Source organism: Crocodylus siamensis, chromosome 8 (genome assembly GCF_052110815.1).
Source record: "Crocodylus siamensis isolate JL-2025a chromosome 8, ASM5211081v1, whole genome shotgun sequence".
Classification (NCBI taxonomy): Eukaryota; Metazoa; Chordata; order Crocodylia; family Crocodylidae; genus Crocodylus; species Crocodylus siamensis.
In genome coordinates this window covers 9,455,031-9,471,962 of record NC_143402.1, presented here as the reverse complement: position 1 = coordinate 9,471,962, position 16,932 = coordinate 9,455,031, and the positions used below count along the sequence as shown (strand labels likewise).

The 16,932-nt window shown below is 45.7% G+C and overlaps 1 protein-coding gene across 3 annotated transcripts in view; it reads right to left on the bottom strand.

The window, feature by feature from the left end:
* PASD1 (PAS domain containing repressor 1) overlaps nt 1-16,932 on the bottom strand; it is a 108,992-nt gene that overhangs the window by 49,231 nt on the left and 42,829 nt on the right. The window lies entirely within an intron of this gene.

Here is a 16,932-nt window from a genome sequence, read left to right as displayed (position 1 = left end):
GCCTAAGCTTCTGGTGTCCCCAAACTACAACACATGTACTTTCAAGAAGTTTTCGCCTCAGTCGCTAGTCCAGGATGCTCACGGTACCCCACAATACCAACCCAGCTTCAGTTTTAAAGACAAGCCAACTCTCATAACTCAGTCCCCCAATGTCACCGCGATAGCACTGCCTATATGTCACTCTGCCCTCTGATCCCAGGGCCTCAAAGGTACTGGAGGCAGGTGTAAACCCCATTTATCAAAGAAATGGCAAAGTGCTGTCTCATACCCGTCAGAGAGACAATGGTCTTGTTTGCTTTGTGCTGCTCTGTTGAGCTGGTTCTTTCCCTCTGTTTCCCTTTTTCGGCCTTGCGAACACTTGTGCGTACACAGCAAGATTTCCTTCCTGATCTGCTGAAAGCCATTTATTGTAACTCTTCTTCATACCTTATTTGCTAAGGGAGGAATTCACCCCTGGGCAGACAGCTGGCATGAAGTCTATGCACCATTCCAGGACGGGGCAAGCCCTGGTTTTTGCCTTCTATCACCTCTCTGCGCATGGGAAAATGTAACCGTCAAATAATAAAGCAACAGTCGGACACTTAAGCATACCAGATACCCATGAGCTGACACCTCAAGACTAGAGAACAGGTCTCATCAGCCATGCAAGCCCTAGCACCTGATGCAGCACAGAAGGGATGCTCCTAAAGAAGTCATAAATAAATGCCTCATATCCTTCAAGCCTTTTTGTTACCTATATAATCTGATTTTTCACTACGTTTTTGGAACGGTACATTAAAGGGCTTCTTAGCAAGTTTTTTAAAGAGATTCCTGATTACCTATGATGTTCCTTCTTTTAATATACAGGATATAGAGCCCTCCCTACATATCTGCACTGAAAAAGGGTGGTTTTCCATATGAAGAAGATACACAAACCGGACATGGCAGGTATCTTTCCCTTAGACTTTTATTTCATGCTTTATTTCATCAATCCTAGACGTGCCAGTAGTGTGAATGTACTTGGCAGGCCCCTCCTCCTAAATGCCATGGTTTTTTTAAAAGGATGTTTTAGCTGTACAGTTGCTTTTATTCTTTTGCTCACCTTGTGCATAAAATGCATAGCAGATGTTGGTGGACTGTACCACGGAAGAGGTGAGCACATGTGAGTCAAGCTCGTGTTGCTGTGCCATCTGTGTCCAAAACTACAGCTGATGCCAACTGCTCATACAGGAGTAAAAATAGGGCATAATTCTGCACACCTTGCAGGCAGAAATGGGGCTCTAAGCATTCATGGGAACGCAGGATTGGGCCCCATGAGAAGTTAGGGTCAGTGCTACAAATGATCCAGAAGGAGGTCCTTGCACTTCAATCAGGTTCACTGGAGCTTCTAGTTGGGCACAAGATTACACCAGGGAGCTCGTAGGATTGGGGCCGCAGTGATTGGAGGGCTGCCAGTCTGAGACACCAGGTCTTCTCTTTATGCACAGACCTGCACAGCACAGGCAGTACTGGGTCCTCCCCCTCCCACCGACCACAATCCAGGACTCTGCCTTAACCTACTTGCAAGGCAGACACCACTTCTACGTGTGATCTGCCAAAACCAATTGATCTCCGAGTTGGGATGCAGACAGGAAGACTATGTACGCTTCTCAGCTATTAACAGGCAAGAAGAGGTGCCCTAGCTGCAGAACTTGGCCCTGATGGAGGCCTGCCAGAGTCCCTGGATGGCTGCCCTCTGTGTCATATAAAACCTGCTTTTTTTAGCTGCCCTCCCTGTGACCTATTCTGGGTTCTGTCCTTGCTTCGTCTCCTAATACCCCCTTTGCCCCTTCCACAGATACGTCTGGGAATGGGGTCCTCTGACTGGTCAGGCGGTGGGGTGTGGGATGCCATAGTGCCTCCATCTGTACCAGATGCTACTGGCATCTCAGTCTTGTTCCTGAAACCATCTGATTCTTGTTCACTAATGGGCTATGCCGCACTTCAGTTGCTGCCAACCTGTGTTTGGACACCTTGGGGTAGGCTCACTGCAACCTGCTTAGTAACTTTGCCCTTCTATTAGCATTCTTCATCCAAGAGTCTCAAAGCACTTTGCTAGCATCGCCCACGTCTTGCAAACCTCCTGCCCAGGGAGAAAGGTTATCTCCATCATGTAGGAAAGGAATCCCAGGCCCATGTTTTCAAAACTGTCTACTAGTTTGAGGTGCCTCAGTTATTGGATGCAATGCTCGATGCTGTTGAGAGCAGCAGTGTTTCAGACCACCAACAAGCAAGCACCCTGGGCCTGGTTTCTAGCAGGGCCGTGCACCTGCAGCACCCACAACGGGTGGCCACTTGAAAAGTTGAGCCTAGGAGACTTGCAGAAGGTCATACACTTCTGAGCTAAGGACCAACCCCTGATATTTTAACAAACAGCTCTGTGTATTTAGCAGTACATTTTCCTTCCCCATGAAACCAAGCTTCTTCTGATATCAGGTTGTTGATTTACATCTTCCTTAAACATGAACCTCTATTTTTTAAAAATGACTGTTAAGCAAAGAAGCTGAAATAGAGAGCATCTGATCACACTTTTCAGGACTGTTCACTGATTTGGAGTAACCAAATCCTGATACCTTGGGCCTTATTTTCCCCAAAAAAACCATAATTCAAGATATGCAAAATTTAAGGTATTTTTCTCCTTTTCAAACAACATGAACAAAAAAATATATAACGATCCACTAACCTGCAAACCTGAATGCCCTAATCCATTCCCTCTTTCAGCGCCACAGTGGAATTGCTGGAACTCAACCCGTAAGAAAGCTATTTGAAAAAGGATAACAGGAGATGTGTCGAGGCCTAAGCCTAAAACCTGCTCCGAACTTAAGGGAAGTCCATCCCCTGGTCTAGGTCTAAACTCTGTGATTTAAGTCTGGATTGCAAACTCAAATACCCTGTGAATTCTGGGAAGCTCATATTATGACATGAAACAGGCCATCTCTGAACAGAATGAAAACCAGGGTGCTGATAAAACCAGGGTGCTAAGTCAAAGTGAAATTAGATTCAGTGGCGTATGAAGCTTTGTGGTAGCAGGGGTAGAACAGCACTGGCTGGATCGGCTCTGCTAAACTGCCCTGTAAGAAAGAGCTGTGGAAGAATGATAAAGAGCTTTGGTAGTTAAAAGTCAGTCTCACATGCAAGCTTACTTAGTTTTATCTACTTAGCCATTAAATGAATATCAAAGGACTCACAGCAGCTAAGCTAACTGACCTCATTCTATATCTTTGGCTTTATGCACCCAAGTTCAAGTGCAAGCAGCTTCACTCCCTTCTTGGTACCTTTAGCTTGGAAACATTTTATCTCTATTCCAGGTACAACACGCAAAGAAGTCAAAAGGAATTTAAACACAGGTCCCGAATCTCAAAATGTGTCTTATCCTCATTTGCCTCCATGAATTTCAGCTGTGATCCTGAAATGATTTGCTCACATCTGTTCTCCAGCTGAGCTTGTGTTTATGCCCCAATGACCTCACTGCTGTCATCTCTGTAATCTTAAAGCTGAGAAAAATCATCAGCGTGCCCTTTCCCTGTAAAGTGTCAAGAGCCTTTCAAGGAGGAGAAGGAATAAGTGAATCAGCCTTTACGTAATGAGGGAAAAGAAGGATTTCGGAGAGGACTGATTATTCGACTAAATTGAGTGGTGGAAATTGTGGCCCTAATGCTTCAAAGTGCGGGGCACCCTCAAAAAATGAGAACTGGGGGTGTCAGCATCACACAAGATTAAGCTCTATGACTTTGTACACAAGATGTTTTCCTAGTACAGTAGACCAGGGATACAGTTCAAACTGATCTGATTCTATTCACTTCTGTTCCCATTCATACTTGACTAACCCAATCCAGTTATTTCTTGGCCTGTGCCTTAAACCTGAATAAGTAAACATTTTTCAACAGTCCTGAGCCCACTTGTTTCAAGTGTATGATTAAGCATCGGACTTGAGCATTGTTATACGAAAACTCATCTCATTACTCAGCCTTTCCATAATCGCCTGCAGTTGTCACAAAGTGGCAAGTTTCCATCCAAAGCTTTGTGAAACAATATTTTGCTTCCACTGCACTGCAAATATATATAGCCTTGCTAGGAGTCTCAAAGATACAATATATGTTTGTGTTTCAGCTTCCCTAGAGACCAGCGCTTTGAGCAGAGAACAGCTAATAATGATCCCAGTTAGAGAGCATGATGAAAAATATTTTCTGTTGGCTACCAGGCCTTCTCCACAGATGTCTTTCCTTGTTTACTATGAATTAGACATACGATAAATATAGTACATGAATACATCTCGGCCAAAGGAATACTCATTTGTAATATGTGGGTCAAACGCCACAGGAAGATGCATGGTGTTGTTCCAAACTGCACACAACTGAAGTTACACCAATGATGCATTTAATCCGAGGCAACTGACTTTGGTTCTCAAGACGAATTGCTAATACTGTACATTTTTTTAAATGCCCCAACTTCTCATATACTTTTAAATTCTCTTTTGCATTATTCTGCATTTGTTTATACCTGCCACTTTGCAACTAGCAGTTCAGGAGGGAGTCACAATATTAAGAGCAAAAAATCCACTGGGATGAATTAGCCGATGCATCATGAACAGGGCTAAGGAAGTGATACTTCCTCTTTACTCAGCACTGGTGAGACCCCAGCTGGAGTACTATGTCCAGCTCTGGGCACCACACTTCAAAAAAGGCACGGAAAATCTTGAAAGGGTCCCGAGAAGGGTCACAAGAATGATGAAGGACCTGGAGGACAAACCTTGTAAGGAGAGACTAAGGGATCTGGGACTGTTCAGCCTGGGGAAGAGAAGACTATGGGGGGACTTGGAGGTCATTGTGGCAGTGCATCTTTGGGTGCCTGCTACTTTAAGGGCTTGAGCAAGCTATGAGGTAGCCTGCAGGTGGGAGCAGACCCAATCAGGAGGTCACAGGAGGCCACCTGATTGGAGCAGGGCTGAGCAGCCTCAGTATAAGAGCAGGCCCTGAGGAGCCAGGCCAGCAGTTGGTACTGGGGAGCCAAAGGGTGAACATCTCCTGGCTGGAGTACTGCTGCTCCCAGAACATCTGGAGGTCAGCGTAGGAACAATGGGGATGGAGAAGGTTCCTAAGGACCCAGTGTGGAGTCCAGAGCCTTGAGAAGGGGGATGAGTGCCTGTGGCCTGCTGAGAGGAGGGCTTAAGACAAGCCCAGAGAGGAGCTGTATGCACAGGGGCTTTGTGAGAGACCAGGAAGGTTTGAAGACTGGTCCTGGAGCATGACCTGAAACCACACCCGGCTGGGGTTGGATGGTTGGGCTGCTTGTGGCAGGGAAGTCCCTATGAGGAGAGGCTACGGGACCTGAACCTGTTTAGCCTCCACAAGAGAAGGTTAAGGGGGGACCTTGTGGCCTGCTACAAACTGGTCAGGGGGGATCAGCAGGTATTGGGGGAGTCCCTGTTCCCCCGTGCGCTCCCAGGAGTGACCAGGAATAACGGTCACAAGCTGGCGGAGGGTAAGTTTAGATTAGATATTAGGAGGCGCTACTTCACAGTCAGGGCGGCTAGGGCCTGGAACCGGCTTCCAGGGGAAGTGGTGCAGGCTCCTAGCCTGGGGATTTTTAAAAGGAAGTTAGATGAGCACCTTGCCGGGGTCATCTGACCCCGGTGCTCTTTCCTGCCAAGGCAGGGGGTCGGACTAGAGGATCTACCTAGGTCCCTTCCGACTCTAGCTACTATGAAACTAGGAAACTAGGAAATGCCACACCAGTGCCTCCCTGGTGAAAGGTGAGTATGAGGTTCCAGAAAGCCTGCCCCGCTGCCTTGCAGGTGACCCCGTGGAGGGGAAAAGCTAAGCGAGCACACCCTGAAAAGCAGAAAAAGCACAGGGCCAAGGCCCACAGAGTGAGGGCAGCATGTGGGAGGGGCCCAAAAAGGTGGATCTATATGCATGAGAGAGCTAGCTGCTCAAGAACCTAGCCAGAAAACCTTCAACTGATCAATGCAGGGGCCAGGACCAGGACGGTCGAAGAGCAAAAGTGCCCACCGTAAGGGACAGCCAGAGTTATTTGCCTGGAATCCTGACAGGCCTAGAGGTAAAGCCAGGGCCTGCAAGATCCAAGATCGCAGAGGGGGCCACTGCCAAAAGGGAAAAGGGTCTAGGGAGTTTGTATTCCAGAATGATAGCAGAGGTTACCTGAGTAGGAGGGATCCGGACTGGGGATCCAAATATCAGCTGGGAATATAGTGGGACCCAGTGAGAGGCTGGATCCATATAGTGATGCCATCTGCGATTCATGGGACATGGTTAAGGGGAGGTTGGAGCCATATATAATGCCCTTGGCATCAGGGCATTAAAAAATGGGCAGCCTCCCACCTAGAAACATCAATTCAATTATATCAAAGGCATGGCAGGCGAGTCAGATGGGCAGACTGCCCTAGACAGGTGGGTGGGCCAATATTGTGACCAGCCTCAAGACGGTCCCCTGTTATGGCCATCTATAAGTATGTAAGGGGTGAATATTGGGAGCTGGGAGAAAAATTGTTCACTAGGGAACCCTAGGGGAGAAGAAGGAGCAATGGCCATAAACTGTCAGAGGATGGTTTCATGTTGGATGCAAGGAAGAACTTCTTTATGGTCAGAGTGACCAGAACCTGGAAGAGACCTCCCAAGGAGGTGGTACGGTCTCCATCCTTGGAAGTCTTCAAGAGGAGGCTGGACAGACACCTTGCTGGGATCATTTGAACTCAGCAGTATTCCTGCCCAGACTAGGGGGATTGGACTCGATGATCTTTCAAGATCCCTTCCAACCCTTAATTTCCATGATTCTATGGTCTCAATATTGTTTTAAACCTTTGCTGTGTTCACTTTTTGAAAACAGTCAATACTAGTCACACATCTGTACCTCTTCAATGAGTGTCACTATTGTTGTAAATATTACGGTCAAATACTGGAGGCCTTAATCTGTTATGTTCAAGTTATGCACACACATCTTTTTTTCCTGCAGCTCATTTGCATGGCTGGATGGATAATCAGCCCAAACAACCAAAACATATGACTCAGCACAGATATAATGTCAGTTCCACATATGGGATTCCGATGTTTCACCATCCAGGGCTACAATGTGGATTCCCTTCCCTATAGAGCGCAAGCAAAAGGGATTTGGGGATAAGAAAATGACAGAGAGACTAAGAGAAGGGGGGATTTCCTGCCTTCCTTCACTAGGGGCACTTCAGAGGACATCATTATAGCAATGTGCCAAACATGGCTGTAGCCTACTCCATACCTTCTTGGCAGGGTTTTGGCCTGGAAAGAGAGTTGCCCACACTGTGCCACTTCCTCAGCATGGCCACAAACTTTTAAATGCCCCTTTGTAGGAATGAATGCTACAGAGCTTAGTTTTGCTTGAGGGTTTGAAGGTTTCCTGCCTTCCAGGGTGATTCTGTACAATGCAAATGCACCTTGCCTGATGAATTTGAGGGCATTAACGATCAAGGTGGAGGCAGTGCTTGATTTTGCCCTGTTTGACAATTTATCATTCAAAATGATGCAGCCGATCACACTATGGTGACTACAGAAGAGCAGCTTCTGCTTTCAGAGAAATAAGACCATAATCAAGGTAATGTTTCCTGCCATGACAAAGAGATGCCTCTGACAATGTATTCTCTTAGGAAGCGAGAAAGGGTGTGTTACATATCGACATGTCACAATGAGAATCATCAGTCAATGTCCTAGGGATTTTTCAGGTCATTAGCGGAAGGATGAATATAGCAGAGTGAGTGGTGGGAGGGCTCTATGAGGATGGGAAGGGGCAGGATAAGGTTGAAGTAGCATTGTTTGTGACCACTGGCCTTAAGTGTAGTTTACTGCTCCTATAATAACTGTATGTGGAATCAGAGCATTGGACAGACACACATTTTAAAAATATATATTATTATTTGACACCTATATTGCTGTAGCGCTAAAAAGCTGTTGTAAGAACCACTGCATACAAAAATGCGAAGATACAAATACAGTCATTCCCAAAAAGATATCTACAGCTAGTAGATATCTAATGAAACCAGCCAAATACCCCCACAGCCATAGAGTGCACATGCTGCTCCCATGCACACAGCTGAGAGGGCCCTGGGAGTGACTTCCCCAGGGCAGCACTTTTCAATGAGCTTACCAAACAAAAGCATGAAACCAGATATTATCCAAGACAATGTAAAAAGGGGCGCTAAAGGATTCGGGCTCTGGTTCAGGAGAGCTCTTAAGTACATGCCACGCTACGAACATGCTTAAGTCCCAGTGGGTTTAAGCGCTTGTCTGAACAGGGACTCCAACCATGTACCCATATGCCTTTTCTTGCATTCTGCAATACAGCCACTAATGCAATACAAATAGCTGGGCAGCAAAGAGATGCCTTACAGCCAGCTGGTGAGGAGAAGCAGGTTGTAATGAATGCACTTGGAAACTGGTTCAAAAAGAGTTCATTTCCATAAAAATGCAGCTGCATAGTACTGTCAAGGTCAGGGAGATCTCAGATGATCATCAGCATAGTTGCAAGGAGCCAGCAGCAGTAGTTAAAAAAGTTTATGACCTTTAACAAATAGCCCCAGCTTCTTCCAGAATTGGCACCATGCAGAGATGAATAAAAATTGTACCTAGACCTTGGTCCTGATGCTTTTTGATCCCTTCCTTGATTCTGAGCTCCTCTTTCTCTCATGGTGGAAGTGAACTTCGGGGTCGTTTTTTTCCAGGGCAGAGACCACATTTTAGGAGGCGAACATTCACACAAGCAGAGAGAAATCTTGGCCTCATTCAAGTCACTGGCAAAACTACCGTTGACTTCAAAGGGCCAGGATTTCACCCTGCATAATTCAATGTGAAAGTCATGTTTTCTTAACATCTGAGAAGATCAAAGCCAATGGGAAATCAAAACTGGGTCCTTAATTATTGTGCAAACTCTGCCTGGGTCTCCAAAGAAAGAACAGAGTAAGCGTGTGACAACATTTCTGTGAACTGCCTGCCATGAGATGAGTAGATTTATAGATGCTAGGGTCGGAAGGGACCTCAGCAGATCATCGAGTACATAGTACTAGCCCAGTTCCCAGTGGGCACGTGTCCATAGCACAAGAGCCTGATGTGTTATGGCACAACCGCAGAACAGAGGTCAGGATGGATGGGTTTGGAAGAGCAGCTGCTATCTCCCAGCCAGAGACAGCCTTGACACGTTCAAGGCTCAAGGCCCAGGTCATAGCTAAGGCATGCTGTGAAGACAGTCAGGAAATGTTTTCCAGAAATCCCTGTGTTATCCTTTCCCTAACACTGTGTGGTTTAAGATGTGGTTAATCTGGCACTCTTCATCTCTATTATGCTCACTTTCTTTGTACGGCAAACGGGTGCCGGGAACGGTCACAAATGGAGAAAAGCAAGCAGCCTCGACCTCCCGCCACTATTTCTACACCAAACAAAAAGCGTTACTGCCTGTCTTCCGTCTCGGTGGCTCGTTTACCCTCGCTGCAAGAGGCATATGGTTGAGGGAAATATTTATAACTATTCCAGCCACCAAACGCACTTTCATTAAGACTTAAGAGATAACGGATTAAGGATTTGACTCACATTTCTGCAAACAATTTAAGGTTACGCTGATCCAGAGCAAGTCGGGGCACAAATGTCAATATGTTTTAGGAACGGTCGCACATAAAAGGTTGGCAATGAGATCTCATCCCTCCCTGGTAGTGATCAGTGCCATTTGAAAGTACCACTCATGCATGTTAAGTGCAGAACAAGCAGCCCATTAGTTCCTTTAACCTTCTAACCCACAACGCACCGGGAGTGGCAGGAGATATGGGTCAGAGAAGAATTTGGTCCAAAAGGTGAGAGCTGTTTTTCTGGCAGTCGGAGGTTTTTATTTTAATGTCTCGCAGCCGTTTGCTTCCTCTCTGCAGAGCACCAATGCTGTTCTGCACTCACATGGTGTCACCTCTCCAACATTTCCACATCAGGGGCTCAATGCTGCACTACCAAAGTCACGGGGAATTTTGCCAGGCGAGGCGGAGAAGTTATGCCAGGTGCTAGTTATGCTTATTGAAATGATTCTTAATGAAATCTGAAAATCGTGTCAAGAAAAGTACGGAAGTCGAGCCTATATTTTTGCCCATAAAAAACTATGTTATGGACAAATGTTTAATGTCAACGAGCTGCCAGAAATGTAACGATGAGCCGAACATTTAACTGACTCGCCTTTGTTCCTCTAGCAATCCACTTATCCACAGTCAATTTATCGCAGGAACGCACAAGTAAAACATACCTTTATAAAAGCAAAGAACAAATGGAAACAATGGTTCTGCCCTCTATGTTATTTCTGAGCCATGGTGAAATTTTCAGTCCACTGAAGTCAAAGGCAGAGCTCTCGCTGACTTCAGGGGCGTCAGGATTTGGCCTGTATGTTTTCTAAATATTGTGGAAGACGAAACAAATTATCTGCCCCATGGCTTTTCCTTGTACCATACAACAGCATGTTTTGAAAGTTTTAACAATGGCACTTAGGCTAAAAGAAGCCTTTTGGCAACATTTATGATCACTGCCACATTTTCTTCAAGGTCAACAAATCACATCGAAAGCTCTGCGTAAGTTAATATACGTCACAAAACCACCGTCTGCTTGCAAAGTTCTTTGTAAATGTTTAAGTCCAAATATGAACACATTAAATGTTCTTTAATGTCTGAATCCTAAGCCCTGAATAAAAAGTAAAACCTCAAAAAAGACGAGCCCCTTTTAACTACAGTCCAAGAGAGATTAATTGAAAATGCAAGTCTCTTATGAGCTTCTATATATCATCAGTCAGTATTATCAGATTCTTGTTTCTTGTGCAAAATGGCCTGTTAGCTGGTCTACATACTAATGACTCTTCCCAGTTGAGCAAATCAAACCAGAGTATACTAGAAATAATTCACAGCAGTTTCCACAACCGCTAGAGCTTTTAAACCAGAAAGAGGTTTTAAATTTATAAAATTTCACTTGCTTTGGGATCAAATAGGTGGGAATGTTATAGTCCGGCATCTGAATATAGGTTTCATGGAGCTGCTGTTCTACTATTCAAACATTTTCCTTCAAACCAGAGAAGTTGTCACCTTCTGTGCTGGCCTCTTCCTGTCCTTCACATGAAAACTGATTTTGCTTCCCTCTTCACAACAAACTATTACAAGGCTACCAAGGCAAAGAATTTGACTCCAGCTTTGAACTGAATATCAACTGTCCAAAATTTGGGTGCTTTTAATCCATGGGCTTTTGATTCAGACTTGTGTCTAATTTCCAAATGACCGAGCAGTAAAATGAAACAATGTCACTTTGCTGCACTTGGGCCCTGATTCGGTTCCCAGGGAAGTCAGCGGGGTGTCTACCGCTGAGTGAAGGGGAGTACGCTCAGATCCTAGTGGAGTCGGGATCCTGACGTCAGGGTCTCCCCCTGCATAATCTGTACAAAGTACCAGAGCTGTGAAAATGTTTCCTATGTAACGATATCTTTACCAAACAGCGATGGGTATGATTCTTCCTGAACAAGACACAGATGCCAGATTTTAAGCAAGAAAAGGCAGAGCTGAGGGTGCCTACAACAGTGAGTCCTCGACTGACGCTTCACGTGTCAGCCCCAGTAAAGCCCTGCAGAAGATTTCAAAAGGTCTTTATATTGACAATTCACTGTTCAAGAGTTGTCTGAGCAGCCCATGCATGGCAACATCAAGAGCTGTCCCAGGACTGAAATCCAAGGGTGGATGTGCTCCCTAATCATAAAGCCCAACATTGCTACCGCCATCTGGGAGGCCTCTCCCAGAGCCAAGAAAAAAACAACTCATTTTTTATATGTTGACTCACTGTCTTCTCTAATCAAGGCTCAAGCCTTGCAGTCAGCAAGATCAACATGAGCATTAAGATGCCTGCAAATTCAGTTCTGATGTGTTTCTCTAATACGCCTCATTATCCCCCTGCATACTAAAAGCTGAACGGAAAAACAGCCCTGGTTCCAGTTACTCTATTGGAACCAAAAGCAGACTGTCCATCTTCATCTTCGTGTATACAAAGACGGCGGAAAAAGCCAAAGTCTTTATTTTTCAGCTGGACACCACTTGCTTCCTACACTTTTATTAGAAACAGCTTGCTCAGAGTGAATATGTTTAGTCTAATATAACTCACGTTCACAAAAATCAGACCCAGAGACTGGCCAAACAGGTTTATCTCTATACTTCCTAAACAAGGGCTGCCACCCTTCTCAACTATAATGGCTTCCCTAATTGCTAGGTTTGATATAGCACGGTACCAATCATTCAACACCCTCCCCAAAAAACAAAACACGCACTAGATCTGGGTGTACCGGACCACAAACACACTGAAGTTAAGTGATCGTTCAGGGGGCGTGGATCTACGTTCTTACCAGTCCTGATGCTTTCAGTGTCTGTCCTACCCTGAGCAAAATCACTGGGAGTTTTCCTACAGACTTCAGTGGGGTCGAGATTTCACCCTCCCTCCCAGAAGAAACCAACCTTATTACTTTCTTTTAAGCTTATACATGGGTGCACTTTATGGGAAAAGCAGATGAAGCAAGGGAGGGAATCAGCATGTTAATAATGGATACTGTTCCTCCCATTGCTACATACTTGAAAATCTTGACCGAGCTCCGACAGTCTGTAAACAAGATTGCACATACCTGCACATATATATGCATCCAAATATGCAAACAAACACATCCGCAAGCACTCGGAGCCCCTCACCTGCACTGGGAAACAGCACCTCTGGAAAGTCGACACTACAGCCGGGTAATGGCAGCAAAGCTGTTAGTCCTCATGCTGGTGGGGAGTACACACATGCATGCACACAGTGAAGAGAACACAAATACACACAGCGAAGAGAGCACACACGCTGTTCAGGTATTGAGAGCACAGTCAGGCTGTGCAGGTTTTGATCTCTGCATAGAGGTGACCAATGGGAGCCCAATTAGGATTAATTGTGAGGGCAGCTGTTACACTGGTGACACCTATTCCCTAGGAACTGGATTCATTACACACTCATCACCAGGCAGCCCTTATACCAGGCTAACTTTAGGCGGCTAGCAACTTTGGGCAAATTTCACCTGATGGTGAAAAGCTCTGCATCTCACTGCTGACCGACCCAGTCATATTGCCAATATACAGGTGTGATTAGCAAGGCACTCATTTACTGCAGAAATGTGCAAATGTCTATACATTAACAAAAAATGACACTGTGTTGTAACAGTCGGCTGATTCGGTGCCTTTCAGCAGCCTACTGGTGCTTGATTAATGTACTTCCTTTTTTTTTTATTTACTCTTTTAAAATTATCCTCAACTGAGCAGCCTTTTTTCCATATTTCAATTTCTATGAATAGAGGACTTATCAGGTATGCAATCTCTGCTTCAGGCTAAGCCAAACTGTTTTTCCTTTTTTCTAGTGGAAGAGATGATTTACATTCTGCATTCAACATCCCTACAAACAAAACTGTTTCTGCGAAGAAGGTTGTTAATTTATCATTCGGGACTGGCAATCCCTTAATTCTTCTGTAAATCCCTACACTTCTGCTGAAATGCTCTGATCTGTTCTGATGAAGACATAACCTTAATGTTAGCCTAGCGGTTTTGCCCGGCTTTGCAATATATTTTTGCTTGGCACAAATAGCTTTCAGTGTCGTTTTAACAGCTATATTTTCGTTACTACGTTCTGCTTGTGATTCACATCCCACTTCTAGATCCTGTGGAGGAACTTGACAACAGGAGAAAACTGCATTATTTACATCTTAGTGCAATTTTTACATTTATTCAGTTAAAGCAATGGAAACTCAGCTTAAGAATGGTTTGTTTTGGTTTAGTTTAAGTTGATTTAAAACTGGTTTTAGATAGATCAGTGGTTTCCAAACTAGTGTCCCACAAGGCCATGGTATGTGGCTCATGGACTGTAACATGCCCTGTGTGTCTATACAGTAATTCAGTTAAAAAATTGTTGATAAAGCATGCATAAGAAATTTAGAGGGTTGGCAGCATCCTGTTGGCTCAAAAAGAGAAGAAGAAGAAGAAGTAGGAACCAATGAGCTAAATTAAAATAAGTCAATTTTAAGCAAAACTAAGAATCTCCCTACAGGAGTTTGCATCAGTTTTGATTAAAAAATAAAGTGGGTCAAGTTGTTTCACAGAGAATATGTATATCCAGGAGACTTAGCTGACTTGTGGGGACCAAGGGTTAAGCAGGGCACACAGCAAGAACCACAAAAAGACAGACCCATAGAAGCATAGGGCTGGAGAGTGTCAGCTAGTCAACCCCTTGCTCAACCTTCCTAGACCAGTGTTTTTCTAACTTAGTCTTACATATTTCCCCCCAAGCAGCCTTGTACAACTACCAGGCACAGTGCTCAAAACATCAAAACCACCTTAACTTGCCATCGGTAAAGCAGGGGGACTGTCAGTGACCCGCCAGTGCAAGGACAGGATGGAGTCCTCAAAACGTGCTCAAAGGACCCAAGGAAGAAGACTTGCCTATGGGACAGGGGCCATGCGCCACTTCAATCCCACTTGAAACCAGGGCTGAATTGTGATTTAAGTGGTCATAAATAGGCTATTGCCAGCCCTCAGCACAGGATTACCTTTCACCCAGAGCTCAAGGCAGGCCCACAGAACCTCCCACACGGGACAGTCACAAGTTGCAATTGTTGCATTCAATTTACAGGGCAAGGAGGCGAGGAGGAAGAACAACAAGGCCCCAGCCCCCCTCGGCATTGTGCAGGGGAGAGAGCTGGCCCCAGGGAGGAGGCAGGCTGTGCCCACCCAGCTTTTCTGGCAAGAAGGGAGATGGCCAGATGGGGAGGAGCGGGGGTCATGCTCCCCCCCCGGACTGAACAGCTCCAGGACGCGCTGGCATGCAGAGCCCTTTCCATCCCACAAACATGCACATAGACCTCATGAGCACGCCCGACTTCTTTGGGTCAAATTTTGCTCTCTTCTGTAGGGCTGCTGCTCAAGTGAAGTGAGTGAGATTGCAGCAGGGCAAACAGGACTGGAATCCAGCACAGCTTCAGTGACACTGCGCAAGTAAGACAGAGCAGAATTTGGCCTAACACATCGCAGGTGGATTGGAGTGACAGAAGGGTGTCATCTAGGTCACAGAAAATAAATGTAGGCTAATTTCTGCCTTTGTTACTCATGAGAGCTTAGAAACTAGAATGATCTTTGCTGTCCCATTCAAAAATCCCTCCACATATCACTGAAACTATTGCTATTGTGGTGGACCAAGTTTCAGTACGGCAGTAAAAGAGCGTACCAGTTATACCAATACAGTAACTAGAGGGGACGCAGTTTCTTTAGGCGTCATGCCCTACATAGCTTTAACTCAACCCTGTCTCCTTGCAGGAATAAGCTATATTGATGGTATTACCCTTATTTTCTTATAACTGCCTTTGGTCAAGGGTGCTTGCTGCTCTCATTTAAAACAGTACATCTCCCCTACGTGGCCACGGTATAAGTCTGAATAGTAAAGAACTGCTACAAATTCCAAGTGCTCCTAGTGAGCAGAAGCCAGATTTATTATCAATGTCTCTGCTGCTTGATTTTTGCTTCTAATACCGTGAGACTTTAATTATGCACGACTCGCTTGCTAAATTTAATCTTTAACCCTGAGCTATTTTTGAGTATGTGAGCAATTGACGAGTCCTCAACCAATGAAATCATGCTAGATAGTTATATATAGAGCAGATCAAAAATGGGGGAAAACAATGTATCTTTGTCACATTGTAGTCAAGTGCTGGATTTCTTCAAAGTTTCCCAACCAACTTTCCTCTTTTTAAGTAAAATAAGGCAAACTGATAGCTTTAAATTGCTAAAGCAAACAACCATGCAATTTCTCCCTTTCACGTTTTTCCAGGTTTCAACAACTCCTGGCTGTTTTTAAAGCTTGAATTGCATACAAATTTCACCAGAGAGAGATGAATGCTACACATCAACAGTGGGGTTAGCTTTTTTCCCTTGCATTGTTTTTTCTTTAATGCATACAATAGCCCTGTGATTGCTTCTCTTCTGCTCCCGAGTTTATTCCTCTTCTTCAGCACTCGCTGCATTGTTCAAAACTGCACTTCACACGGGGGCCAGGGTGCTACGGCTATACCTGCCCCGGCCCGCGGGGTGCTGTGTTCCTAGGCATCAGGGGCAACTGGAGCTTCTCCTGCTTGGCACATGACAAGCAAGCTATCTTGGAAAACAACTTCCAGCGCGTCGAAAGCCAGAGCGGATCGTGCAGACCCATCCGTCTGAGCAAAGCTTATCAAATACACAATCATCTCCACGCAGGACAATAAGGTCCCTCTCAACAGTGGACAAGAGCATCAGAATAGGTAGAGATCTGCCAGCAGGAGCATTAAAATTACGTTTATGCAGCACCACGAAGACATGAAGGACCAAATCCTCAGTACCGCTAAGGGCCTGCGTTAGGTAGCTCCTGTTGTGAAGTTTCAGGTGCCGCTGGGCACGGATCCAGCGAAGCGAGGGGGGAGAGAGCTGACGCCTGGGCTTTTCTTGTTGAAGGAAGCAGCTCGTGCCCTGCACCCCTCTGCACAAGCAGGAGCTCTCCTCTCATGCCTGGCATGGGTCACGCGGCTTCCCCTGCACCAGCCAAACTCAGCTGAACACCCTCCGCCCCTGCACCGCCCCGCGCCCTGGCAGCACGGTGGAGCATGGTGATTTGTTTTTAAAGGCTTTGATTTCTGCAATATTCTCCCCCAGGCGCCTCCCCAGCTGGGACCCGCGCTGCTTCTGGAAGGGACGTGGCAGGCTGCCCCAAGGCAGGCGGCAGGGAGGGGGGACCTGCCTGGCGGGGCAGGCGGGGGCCACGCAGCCCCGGGCCAGGACCAGCAGGATGCAAAGGGGCTGCGTCTGCCTGCGAGGAGAAAGGACTGAGCAGCGCCTGCACCTTG